Raw genomic sequence first — 12,257 nt, forward strand, 5'->3', positions numbered from 1 at the left:
CTAATAATCGGTTATGTACCAAAGGCCTTTAAGCTGGCTGTAGTTAAACCTTTACTTAAAAAGTAGTTATGTACTCAGTGAAGGACAGGCCCCTGCACGGTATTTACCACCAGCAGATAGAGGAAGTGGCTGACATCCAGAAATCCTACCAGTGGCTGGACAAAGCTGGACTGAAAGACAGCACAGAGGCACTAATCATGGCAGCATAGGGACAAGTTCTGAGCACAAGATCCAAAGAGGCTGGGGTCTATCACACCAGGTAAGACGGCAGGTAATACGGCAGGTCAAAATGGGATACACCCTCAAGGGTGGTGGAGATTGGCTGAGCTAAGATCCTGTGGGACTTCCAGATAAATAAAATGGCGAAGACTAACAAACTGGATATAGTGGTAGTAGACAAACAAGCCGTAGTGATAGATGTAGCAGTTCCGAATGACAGCAACATAAGGAAAAAGGAACACGAGAAGCTGGAGAAATACCAAGGGCTCAGAGAAGAGCTCGAGAAGATGTGGAGGGTGAAGGTAACGGTGGTCCCAGTGGTAATCGGAGAACTAGGTGCAATGACTCCCAAGCTAGGCGAGTGGCTCCAGCAGATCCAAGGAACAAAATTAGATCTCTCTCTCTCTCTGTCCCATTTATGTTCCCATTTGTGTTTGGTTCCCACAGTGCTCTCTCACCCTAGTGTGTGTTCTCAGTTTTAGGTTTCAGTAACCTCAAACAGAAGTTTTCAGTTTCCTATTTTTTTTTATTAGCTTCTTCAATTTGAGTGTCTGCATTTAGGTCCTCATTTCCAGGACACCTATGACAATTATTACTGATTCATTTGACATGTAATAGTATTCCCATTACAGTACAAAAACTCCCAAAAAACCTTAGTCCAGATTAAAACATGTAAGTTGTAATCTGTTGTGCAATGCCCTACATAAGTAAATAGGAGATGTAGGACTGTCTGCGATTCATGTGCTCTCATGTTTTACAGATCAGGGATGGAGAAGGCCTTACCAGTGCAGCTGCTGGAAATGTTGAAGAACTTGGGAGACGAGGAGGTGAAGCATTTACACTTTTACCTGCAGTATGAACCTGGAGGTGATTTACCCACAATCTACAAGTCCCAGCTGGAGAATGCAGACAGACTAAAAACAGTAGATCTGATGGTGCAGGCATATTCAGACCGAGTTATGGAGGTGGCGAGGTAGATTATAGAGAGGATGAATGAAGGTCAGTCAGAGAAAAACAGACATTAAACACTCAGAGCAATATGCAGACACAAAATTGTCAAAATTTATATTATGAAATGTATGTAAACTGAGGATGTTATAGGCTTACCTTTTAATTCAGTGTTTTTACTCCTCAAAGTATGTTTGAATACAAATATTATATTTACATTATTTTGAAATCATGCACGTTTTCAGTTTTAAAAAGACCAGTTCATGATTCAAGTCACATTTTACTCCAACAGGAAGTCCCTCAGTCAAGGAAGCTTCATCGATTACATCAGAAGGTAGGAATCAGTCGTCATCAGTTTGTCTGAAGAGAGATAGATACGGCAGAAACACATACCTGAGCTGACCAATGTGAATGCTTTTTCACATGATATCTCTTTTGCCTCAGCGTAGCTCAGCGGTCAGAGCTCTAATGCGTGAATGGTTGATCATTTTAATATTATCTAACTTCAGTTCACTGGCTATAATAGCAGTTACCTGATATTTAGGCTTTGGAAGCACATCCAGTTAAAACAGAAGACAACAGAGCTTTACATGAGATGTAAGGATGGTTCATAGCAGATTTTAAAAAACAAACTAGAAAACCACCTAACATGTTTGGAATCAGAAATAGTCATGCTTTAACCCTTGGATGCACAACCTACCAATACCTACACTCTTCCACGAGTGGGGTCAAAAATGACCCCAAATAGAAACAATGCATTTTGCTATAAACTCAGTTGTTATTCTTCAAAATTTTTTAAAACAAAGAGTTGTAATGTTTTCATATTTGAGTTATTCCTCATAAAACATGTTTGTGACATGAGGCCCTTTGCATTTTTATTTATTTTTTCATTAATTTTAAGAAATTGCAGTTTTTGTATCACTTTTGTATGCTTGCACGGCATATACTGCAGAAGCTGGGTCTTCCCTCTGAAAGGCACAAGTTGTTCACCCACTGTAACACAATCACTGAGGATGAATTTCTGCCTGCAGTTGACCAGGAACAGGCCCCATATGTAGCAGAAAGCTGCCACGTGGTTTGTTTTCAGTCGGTAGGCTCTCGTCCTCTTGTCATCAAAGTGCAAGAAACGGCAAACATCTTTAAATATTTGTATTGACATAGTGGCCTTGTACAATGGGTTATGCAGAGGACTCCCAAAAAACACACTGACTGGTACATCCCAGTTCTTCTCACCTCCTGCAAGAATGGTCAATCAAATGAAGGCCAGGAGCTTAAGTTTGATTACATTTTTCCACTCTTTTCCCCTGTCTGTGGCTACTCTTCGTGCCTCCATGTTTGTGCATGTAAGAACCTCTTATATTAAATTATCAGACATGAACATCTTCCATACATTTCCTGGGGAGAAAGTACTAAACCCAGGTGTAAGCCCTGGCTGACTAATTCAGAATATTGTGGCTAGAGCAGTAAGAGGGCCTCATTCTGTTAGACTCAATATCCATCTCCTCTTCAGAGGACTCATCAGAGGACTCCTCTGTATCTGACTGGCCTTGTTCAGTGGGGGGGACAATAGTCTGGGTCCTCTATATCTTAGATGTCAGATACTGAGTCAGTGCCTCCAATGGGCTCTTCATCCCATCCGTCTTGTATAACTTGTAGGGCAAGGTCCACAGGGATCCTAGCTGGCCTCATAGCAGCCATGTTACTTTAAATATTAAAAAAAAAAACATCAGAAAGGACAATGTTTGAAATGCACAGGAAACTATAAACAGGGCTGCGCATAAATGGTCCGCAGGTGCGCATTTGCTGTCAAAATAAAAGACGCATACCAGATAAGAAGTTGGAACGCTCATTTGCGTACATTAGATGTTCTGGAGGAGGACAGACATTTGTTCAGAACTCTTAAAGATGTCGAAGAAGCAAGCTCCGTAAGCAATTACTTTGGTGTTCCTCCACCACAAAAGAAGCACGTATTCTCTGAATTTCCGGGAATACTTTTATTTTGACAGTGAATGCACATCTGCGGACCACTTATGTGCAGCCCTGACTATAAATCATGTATGTTACTGTGTAAAAATTAATACTTGATCCATCAGAAGTGTAAGTGGGTCAGTCAGAGTTGCTAAGAATGAAAGTTTCAGATTCCATAGCAACTGCTTGGGGTCATTTTTGACCCCACTTATGGAAGAGTGGGGTAGTGATACAAAAACTGCATTTTTTTAAATTAATGAAAAAATAAATAAAATGCAAATGGCCTCATGTTACAAACATATTTTATGGGGAATACCTGGAATATGAATATATTACAACTTTGCATTTTAAAGATTTTGAAGAAAAACAACCTGTGGGGTCAAATTTGGCCTGCCATTCTACTTTTAAATACTCTAATAACAACAAGCAGGCCTGCAGTGTGAGAGTAAAGTGCTCTAATAGGTCTTTTTCAGAAAATCATTTTTGAAAGTATTTGATATATCTAAAATTTCAAACCTGTCCAGGCTTTGTGACAAGTTTTTTATGGAAATCGGAGGTGGTGAGGTATTAGAAAAGTCATTAAGAGGCAAACAAGTGAATACATATAGATCTTCGCACCACAAAAACCGCAATAGACTAATCATCTAATATCCTCTTTTAAATTCAGATGCTCTTCGACAATGTCAGCTTAAACTCAAGTATAACATGAAAGAGAAGTTCCACTGTGTGTTTGAGGGGATCGCTAAAGCAGGAAACCCAACCCTTCTGAATCAGATCTACACAGAGCTCTACATCACAGAGGGAGGGACTGTAGAGGTCAATGATGAACATGAGGTCAGACAGATTGAAACAGCATCCAGGAAACCAGACAAAGAAACAACAATCAGACAAGAAGACATCTTTAAAGCCTCACCTGGAGGAAATAAACCAATCCGAACAGTGCTGACAAAGGGAATGGCTGGCATTGGGAAAACAGTCTTAACACAGAAATACACCTTGGACTGGGCTGAAGGCAAAGCCAACCAGGACTTCCAGTTCATGTTTCCATTCACTTTCAGAGAGCTGAATGTGCTGAACGAGGAAAAGTTCAGCTTGGTGGAACTTGTTCATCACTTCTTTACTGAAACCAAAGAAGCAGGAATCTGCAGCTTTGAAGACTTCCAGGTTGTGTTCATCTTTGATGGTCTGGATGAGTGTCGACTTCCTCTGGACTTCCACAAAACTACAATTCTAACTGACCCTAGAAAGTCCACCTCAGTGGATGTGCTGCTGATAAACCTCATCAGGAGGAAACTGCTTCCATTCTCTCATCTCTGGATAACGACACGACCTGCAGCAGCCAATCAGATCCCTCCACAATGTGTTGCCAAGGTAACAGAGATCAGAGGGTTCACTGACCCACAGAAGGAGGAGTACTTCAGAAAGAGATTCAGAGATGAGGAGCAGGCCAGCAGGATCATCTCCCACATCAAGACACAACGAAGCCTCCACATCATGTGCCACATCCCAGTCTTCTGTTGGATCACTGCTACAGTTCTGGAGGATGTGCTGGAAACCAGAACGGGAGAACAGCTACCCAAGACCCTGACTGAGATGTACATCCACTTCCTGGTGGTTCAGGCCAAAGTGAAGATGGTCAAGTATGATGAAGGAGCTGAGACAGATCCACACTGGAGTCCAGAGAGCAGGAAGATGATTGAGTCACTGGGAAAACTGGCTTTTGATCAGCTGCAGAAAGGAAACCTGATCTTCTATGAATCAGACCTGACAGAGTGTGGCATCGATATCAGAGCAGCCTCAGTGTACTCAGGAGTGTTCACACAGATCTTTAAAGAGGTGAGAGAACTGTACCAGGACAAGGTGTTCTGCTTCATCCATCTGAGTGTTCAGGAGTTTCTGGCTGCTCTTCATGTCCATCTGACCTTCATCAACTCTGGAATCAATCTGCTGGAAGAACAACAAACAACCTCCAAGAAGTCTGAAACAAGAGAATCTGCAGAGACACACTTCTACCAGAGTGCTGTGAACAAGGCCTTACAGAGTCCAAATGGACACCTGGACTTGTTCCTCCGCTTTCTCCTGGGTCTTTCTCTGCAGACCAATCAGAGTCTCCTACGAGGTCTGCTGACACAGAAAGGAAGTAGCTCACAGTCAAATCAGGAAACCGTTCAGTACATCAAGGAGAAGCTCAGTGAGAATCTTTCTGCAGAGAAAAACATCAATCTGTTCCACTGTTTGAATGAACTGAATGATTGTTCTCTAGTGGAGGAGATCCAACGGTCACTGAGGTCAGGACTATTCTCCTCACTTTCTGCTGTTCAGTGGTCAGCTCTGGTTTTCATCTTACTGTCATCAGAAAAAGATCTGGATGTGTTTGACCTGAAGAAATATTTTGCTTCAGAGGAGGCTCTTCTTAGGCTGCTGCCAGTGGTCAAAGCCTCCAACAAAGCTCTGTAAGTAAATGTGTGATCAGTCTTTTATTTATAAAAGATTAAAATGTAAAACTTTTTTACAAATTATAAAACTTAAAATGATCAAATAATAATAAAATTATTATCAGCACTAACTAAAGTATATCACATTTAGTGTTTAATAGCAGCAGTAAATGTCAGAGTGTATTAAACATTTCTGGGTGTCACCTTTTATCAAAGAACCATCTAGAATCATCCTGTGATGTACCCAGAGGTCCACCATCAACTCCTTTCAAAGTAAATACAAATACAATGAAAATAAAAATCTGTGACATGTGACATGTCCTGTGAGCTTATTGCTCTGCATGAGTTCACTTCAGCCTCACTAGTACAGTTGTCCCAGTTCTGCAGCTGCTTGCAGATTCAATCATATTTCTCGTGTTTCTTCCTCTTGCCATATCTTCGTTATGCATTTTTGTCACTCTCTTGTATGTCATGCTCTTAGTGTTTGAATTTACACAGTCTCAGAACCTTTAAAAATGTGACAGAATGCAATTGCTAGTAAGTAAATGTCAGGGGACCCTGACATTTACACTGTGGAGAAAGAGGCATGAGATTTTTGACTTCTTCTCACTGCTTTGTGGAGGACTTTTATGTAAGGACATGACTAATTGCTATATCTACTTTTGCAGAAATGATTTCCATGAAAACTTTTCTGGTTCAACACAAAAAATTCCCTTTTGAGATCTATTGATTTTTCTAACCTCATTAATTTTATGTCTTTAGATTCTGAGATGAAGCTTGCATGATCATGGATTTGAACCCGGGAACACTCCTGTTTCGAAAATAATATGCAGGTTGATTTTCAGAAAATAGTTAATGCATCTTGAAAACTATTAAAATATTAGGCACAACACCATAAGATGCAAATACGGGATGGTTGAAAAACACAACAATCATATGACCCCTATGAGCATGCACCCTGAAAAACAGTGGGAAGGAAAAACTCCCTTTTAACAGGAAGAAACCGCCTGCAGAACCAGGCTCAGGGAGGGGCGGCCATCTGCCTCAACCAGTTGGGGTGAGAGAAGGAAGACAGGATGAAAGACATGCTGTTGAAGAGAGCCAGAGATTAATGACAAGTATGAATCAATGTAGAGAGGTCTACTGAAACATGTTGAGTGAAAAAGGTGACTAAAGAAGGAACACCCATCATAGGAATCCAATACTATACTGCTATGGTAGCCAACGTTTCAAATGTAGGTTTGACAGGTTTATCAGTGAATGCTTTATCCAAAACCTAGTGAGGGTTTACTCATGTTTGCCACTGAGTGGCTGTAGCTCAGGAGGTAGAGCAGGTCACCTACTGATCGGAAGGTTAGTGGTTCAATCCATAGCTTCTCTTTTCTGCATGTCAAGAGTGTTAATGTGTATGAATGTAATAGTGATGTGTTGGTCGCGAATGAAACGGCACTTAGAGCCGGATCTTTGAAGTGAACGACACGAGCCGGCTCCTTTTTGGGAGCCGTGGGTTTTTTTTTCTTTCTCTCACCCTCTCTCTTGCACTTTTTTCCACTTCACTCTGCACACGAGCCTTGTGCTTGCGCTGGGAAGAGGGGGGAGGGGCACAGTAGCACAGGAACAGAGCGGGAGGGAGAGACAGAGAAAGAGAGCCAGGGACAACAACGTCACATTAGAAATCAGAATCAGAATCAGAATCAGAATTGAGTTTATTGGCCAAGTATATGTGCAGACACATACAAGGAATTTGGTTTTGGTAGATGGTGGCTCTCAAGCACAGCAATGTAAATCACACACACACACACACACACGCACACACACACACACAAACACACACACGTGTCTATATATACATTACACATGCATACACATACATACACAAAGCTGTGTAAACCAACTATAAATAACTAATCTAAACTTATATACATAAAATACAGAAATGAATGAGGTGGAATGAATACTACAGAATGTACATAAGGTGCAGTTGCAGTCTAGCAGTGGGAGCAGTGTGAAAGGTCAACTGTTTAGAAGGGAGATGGCGAGGGGAAAGAAACTGTTCCTGTGTCGGGTGGTCCTGGTCTGCAGGCTTCTGTACCGTCTGCCAGAGGGCAGCAGATCAAAAAGTCTGTGTCCAGGGTGTGAGGGGTCTGTGATGATTTCCCCTGCCCATTTCCTGGTTCTTGAGAGGTACAGATCCTGGATGGAGGGCAGGGGGGCGCCGATGTTCCTTTCTGCTGCCCGTACAGTGCAGTCTGCTCCTGTCCTGTTTAGTGGCTGCAACATACCAGACTGTGATGGAGGAGCACAGGACAGACTCAATGACCACAGTGTAGAACTGGATTAGCAGGTCCTCTGGAAGACTGTACTTCCCCAGTTGTCTCAGGAAGTACATCCTCTGCTGGGTCTTTTTGAGGATGGAGTTGATGTTGGTCTCCCACTTCAGGTCCTGGGAGATGGTGGTACCCAGGAACTTGAAGATCTTCACAGTCGACACAGGGCTGTCTAATATGGTAAGGGGGGGGCAGAGTTGAGGGATGTTTCCTGAAGTCCACTGTCATCTCTACAGTTTTAAGAGTGTTCAGCTCCAGATTGTGCTGACTGCACCAGTGTACCAGCCGCTCAACTTCCTGCCGGTATGCAGAGACGTCACCATCCTGAATGAGGCCAATCACAGTGGTGTCATCTGCAAACTTTAGGAGTTTAACAGCCGAGTTCTTGGAGGTGCAGTCGTTAGTGTAGAGGGAGAACAGTAGTGGTGAGAGGACACATCCTTGAGGGGCACCAATACTGAGGGACCGGGTTTCAGAGGTGATCTCCCCCAGCTTCACTTGTTGCTTTCTGTCTGTCAGGAAGCTGGTGATCCACTGACAGGTGGCTGGTGACACGCTGAGCTGGGAGAGTTTGGAAGAGAGAGGTTCAGGCACGATGGTGTTAAAAGCCGAACTTAAGTCCACAAACAGGACCCTGGCATAAGTTCCCGGGCGGTCGAGGTGTTGCAGGATGTAGTGCAGCCCCATGTTCACTGCATCATCCACCGACCTGTTTGCCCGGTAGGCAAACTTCAGAGGGTCCAGCTGGTGGCCTGTAATGTCCTTCAGATGGGCTAACACCAGTCGTTCGAAGGATTTCATGACCACAGACGTCAAGGGGACAGGTCTGTAGTCATTCAATCCTGTGATGGTGGGTTTCTTGGGAACAGGGATGATGGTGGAGCGTTTGAAGCAGGATGGAACTTCACACAGCTCCAGGGATCTGTTGAAGATGCGAGTAAAGATGGGAGCCAGCTGTTCAGCACAGGTTTTGAGGCAGGAGGGTGAGAGGTGTGATGGAGGTCGTTGAGTCTGGATTGGAGAGGGTGGTGGTTGTCGTTGGGTCTGGATTGGGGAGGGTTGGGGTGGTCATTGAGACTGGATTGGGGAGGATGAGGGTGAAGGGGGGAGAGGTGGAAGGTGTGTTGGGGGTCAGTGTCTGAAGCAATGTCTCTGGGGAGGGGAGGGTGAGGCGTGGGAGTCTGTCCGTCTCAAACCTGCAGTAGAATGTGTTTAACTCATTGGGCAGGTCTTTGTTTGCTTCAACAGTGGGTGGAGGGCATCTGTAGCTGGTGATTTCCTGCTGGCCCCTCCACACTGACGCAGGGTCGTTGGCTGAGAGCTGTTCTTCCAGCTTCTGGGAGTAGATCCTTTTAGCTGCTTTGATCTCCTTGGTCAGTGTGTTCCTGGCTTGCTTGTACAGGGCCCTGTCACCACTTCTGTAGGCATCCTCCTTGGCCTTACAAAGATGTTGGAGTTTAGGAGTGAACCATGGTTTATTGTTGTTGTATGTGCAAAAGGTCTTTGTTGGCACACACACGTCTTCACTGATGTATGATGTCACAGTGTCCGTCAGCTCATCCAGGTTATCAGATGCAGCTTCAAAAACAGTCCAATCAGTGGAGTCAAAACAGTCCTGCAGTTTCTGCTTTGCTGCGTTAGTCCACTTCTTCACAGTTTTGACTACAGGCTTGGCATGTTTGAGTTTTTGCCTATAAACTGGAACAAGATGGACCATGCAATGATCAGAATGTCCCAAAGCTGCCCGGGGAACAGAGTGATAGGCATCTTTTAGAGTGGTGTAACAGTGATCCAGTATTATGTTGTCCCTTGTGGGGCAGTCTATATGCTGTCTGTATTTAGGGAGTTCGTGGTTGAGGTTTGCTCTGTTAAAATCCTCAAGGATAATTGTAAAGGAATCCGGGAATTTCCTTTCCAGGGTGGTGATCTGGTCAGCCAGCTCGCACAGTGCGTGGTTCGCGTTGGCCTGAGGAGAGATGTAAACTCCGACCAGCATGAAGGAAGAAAACTACCGCGGTGAATAAAACAGTTTACAATTGATGAAAAGACTTTCCAAGTGTGGGCTGCAGTGTTTCTGTAACACTGTGACATCAGTACACCAACCTTCATTAACGTAGAAGCAGACTCCACCACCTTTTGTTTTCCCCGAGAGCTCAGTTTCGCGGTCCGCCCGGTGAAGTTGGAAGCCCGGCAGATTTAAGACTGGGACTCACTCACTGAGCCAGGTTTCAGTGAAGCAGAGGGCAGCAGAGCATGCAAAGTCCTTGTTAGTCCGGTTTAAGAGCAGTAATTTGTCGACTTTGTTTGGAAGAGAGCGGAGATTTGCGAGGTGAATGGAGGGGAGTGCCGTGCGGAATCCTCGCCGACGTAGTTTCACCAGCGCACCAGTGTGAGTCCCCTGTCTACGTCTCCTCCAGGAGCCACAGAGAGCTGCTGCGCCTCCAACTAAAATCTCCAAAAAACTTTCCGGGTTTGTGAAAAATAGATAAGAACTATAGTGAGACGACTGCCTGATGTTTAGCAGTTCATGTCTGGAGAAAGTGATGTGGTCTGAGTGCCCAAAAGTGCAGAAAATAAACAGAAACAAGAAAAGTGCGAGAGAGCACAGTACCGAGGCTGCCGTCCTCGGCGCCATCTTGAATGTCCTCATCAAATCAAATCAAATTAATTTTTATTTATAAAGCACTTTTCATACAAAAAATGTAGCACAAAGTGCTTTACATGGTTAAAAGCAGCCCACCCCACCTGCCCTCCAACTCACTCCCCACACTTTCATTAACATAAGCAATGTGAATACAGACATATCCCCCACACACACACGCATGCACACTTAAAAAGTAAAATTGGGCTGGGTACGCATGAGCCAAGTGAGGAAACACTATCACAGGGAGCCGTCTGCACCGGAAGCCGGTCACAGACCGCAGCCTCCAGGCTAGGAACACAGCAGGAGGGAGGCAAAGAAGCCCCGGTGCAGAGAGCGCCCTCCGAGGAAACACTGGAGATATGACACAATAGGATATATACAGGGTAAAAAGATAAAATAAATAAGAATGGGATACAATATAAATAGAAATAGAAATAGAAAATAAATAAATAAGAATAAAATCAATAAATATTAGGTAAAACCTAAATGAATAAATAGAATAACAGGATAGAATAAATAATCATAAAATAAATAAACGTTAAGTAAAAGCTAAATTAAAAAGGTGGGTCTTGAGCCTGTTCTTAAAAACATGTACGTTCTCTGCGGCCCTGAGCTCCTCTGGCAGGCTGTTCCACAGACGAGGACCTTTGCAGCTTTTCAGTGGTGGCCCACTGAAAAGCTGCCTCTCCGTGAGTATGTGTCCTGACTTTAGGGACAATCAAAAGGCCAGTACCAGAGGACCTCAGGGTCCGCGAGGGTTCATATGGTAAAAGCAGATCTGAGAGATAAGAAGGTCCAAGACCAGTAAGACATTTAAAAAAAAATAAAAGAACTTTAAAATCCTGAAACACACGGGGAGCCAATGCAGCAAATCTAAAACCGGTGTAATGTGGGCCTGCCCTCTGGTCTTCGTCAGCACACGAGCTGCAGAGTTTTGTAAAAGTTGTAAAGTTGAAATATTCTTTTTAGGAAGACCAGAGAGCAGGGCATTACAGTAATCAATGCGACTGGTAATAAAAGCATTCATCAACATCTCCGTGTTGGTCCGAGAGAGAATAGGGCGGACTCTGGCTATATTTTTTAGATGATAAAATCCAATTTTGGTTACATGTTTAATATGTAGGATAAAACCAAGCTCAGAGTCAAAAATGACACCCAGGTTTTTCACTTGTAGCGATATCATAAGGTATAGTAAGGTATAGAAAGGTATAGTAATCATCCACAACTATTTTCAGTTGCAGAAAATAAAGGATTCAGAAAGTTTAATAATGCAGGCCTAAATGACAGAGAATATGCATCTTCTTTTTGTTTTCATATTTAAATGTATATTTAATTGTGTTGTGGTTTGCAGGGTTTTGTGTTGTTTCACTTTAAATTTGTTTAAAAGGAAAAAGCTGAAAGTTTAAATAGTTAAAAGTTGAAATGTGAATAGTTGGTTTTTGTATTATATGATTTATTTATTACATTTTATGTGGAGTGAATGAATAAAAGTATATTTACGGTGACTGCTAGAGACAAAGCATGTACAAACTCCAAAACACGTACAAACTCCAAAACACGTACAAACTCCGAAGCACGTACAAACCCTGAAGCACGTACAAACTCCAAAACACGTAAACGCTCACATTCGCACACTGGTGGAGGCATGCTACAGCTGCCCTGGGGCAGACTGACAGAAGCAAGGCTACTATATCGCGCCATCGGCCCCTCTGGCCA

At 43.4% G+C, this 12,257-nt stretch overlaps 1 pseudogene across 1 annotated transcript in view; it reads left to right on the forward strand.

The window, feature by feature from the left end:
* The first annotated feature begins 810 nt into the window (after window positions 1–810).
* LOC146507637 (NLR family CARD domain-containing protein 3-like) overlaps window positions 811–12,257 on the forward strand; it is a 32,644-nt pseudogene continuing 21,197 nt past the window's right edge. Inside the window, exons 1-3 of the transcript XR_014876936.1 lie at window positions 811–1,218; window positions 1,460–1,501; window positions 3,803–5,588. The product of XR_014876936.1 is annotated as an NLR family CARD domain-containing protein 3-like (transcript). The remainder of the gene's footprint in view (window positions 1,219–1,459; window positions 1,502–3,802; window positions 5,589–12,257) is intronic.

Source organism: Neolamprologus multifasciatus, chromosome 11 (genome assembly GCF_963576455.1).
Source record: "Neolamprologus multifasciatus chromosome 11, fNeoMul1.2, whole genome shotgun sequence".
NCBI lineage: Eukaryota > Metazoa > Chordata > Actinopteri > Cichliformes > Cichlidae > Neolamprologus > Neolamprologus multifasciatus.